Source organism: Elephas maximus, chromosome 3 (assembly GCF_024166365.1).
Source record: "Elephas maximus indicus isolate mEleMax1 chromosome 3, mEleMax1 primary haplotype, whole genome shotgun sequence".
NCBI lineage: Eukaryota > Metazoa > Chordata > Mammalia > Proboscidea > Elephantidae > Elephas > Elephas maximus.
The window spans coordinates 216,202,976-216,204,313 of record NC_064821.1 but is presented as its reverse complement, the minus strand read 5'-3'; the positions used below and the strand labels follow the sequence as shown (position 1 = coordinate 216,204,313).

The 1,338-nt window shown below is 49.1% G+C and overlaps 1 pseudogene; it reads left to right on the top strand.

Annotated features, from left to right (window-relative positions):
* The first annotated feature begins 719 nt into the window (after positions 1 to 719).
* Positions 720 to 1,002, top strand: LOC126071790 (iron-sulfur cluster assembly 1 homolog, mitochondrial-like; annotated as a pseudogene).
* Positions 1,003 to 1,338: the final 336 nt, after the last annotated feature.

Sequence of the window (1,338 nt, the reverse complement as noted above, 5' to 3'; positions counted from 1 at the left end):
TGTCCACTGAAGATAGTGAGAGGCCTGCAAGGGACCCAGTGGCAGAGCTGGTATCAACAGACGGGAGGGTCAAAAGGTGGCTGTCCTGGGGATGCTGAGAGGAGATGTGTACTCAGGGGGCTGTGAGGAGGCCTGCATGGCTGAGAGGAGCTGAGAGAGCTGTCCTACATTAAAGAAGGGAGACTTTGCCTGCATGCTTCCTGATCGTGATCCTGAGTTGTACCCTGTTCCTTAATAAACCACTTAACTGTAAGTTTGGTCTGTGAATTCTGTGTGGCTGTTGCAATGAGCTATCCAACCCAGAATAGAAGCAGAGAGCTCTGTGGGAGGGAGGGCTGGTGTCAGAATTGGTAAAAAAGCTGGGAGAGTGGCAATATGTCTGACCTCCACCTCACAGGGATCAGGCATGGGCTGATCTTGATTAGAATGATCCCCACAAAGGTAGCTTTCAGCGATACTGCTGATACACCACTACTCCTTCCACCATTTTATGATCGCTTTTAAAAATTTTAATATTATACCATAGCATTTTCTACACCATTTAATATTTTTGAGAACCCTGTTTTAGTGACAGTATCACATTTCTCAAGTTGAAAGAACTGAAGAAAAAATTCAAACCTCGAGGTGGATTTTAAAGGGTTTTATGGGTGGTGCGCGCGGTGTCCACGGAGAGAGGCTGAGCGGTCGGAGCTGCGGCCGGAGCCCCCCGGGCGGCGAAGATGTGGGCTTCGCTAGTCCGAGCCACTGTCCGGGCTGTGAGCAAGAGGACGCTGCAGCCCGCCCGGGCCGCCCTCCCCCGACACCTTCAGCAGTCCACCAGATAAAACAGCCTCTTAGAGATAAGCCTGAACGTGGGTCAGAGTGTTCATCGAAAAGAAAGCACAGCTAACCCTTTTAGGAACGGAAATGGACTATGCAGAAGACAAATTATCCAGTGAGTTTGTGTTCAGTAACCCAAACATCAAAGGAACGTGTGGCTGTGGAGGAAGCTTTAATGTCTGAAACCTCGGGACGACTCTGGCTGTGGGCTCCAGGGACGCTCACAGGAACCTCGGGTTTACTGAGGGACTGTCACAATCCTGGATTCACAATGCACGGCCGCCTTTTGAGGAAAAGAAAAGTAACGCATCTGAAAACGAAGCCACAGTGTTGAATTCGAGAAGACGTGACGCTTGTTTCCTCCTTAGGGGACAGGGAACAAGGAGCCATTGTTCTCGTTGGATCATTTTTCTGTTCTGTAAAGAAAAAAGAATCCTTCCCAGTACTTAATTTCTTGTATCCTTTGTGTTAGAACCAGTCTCATCAAAGTCGCCTTCCTGGTGGCGTTTCAGGAAACGT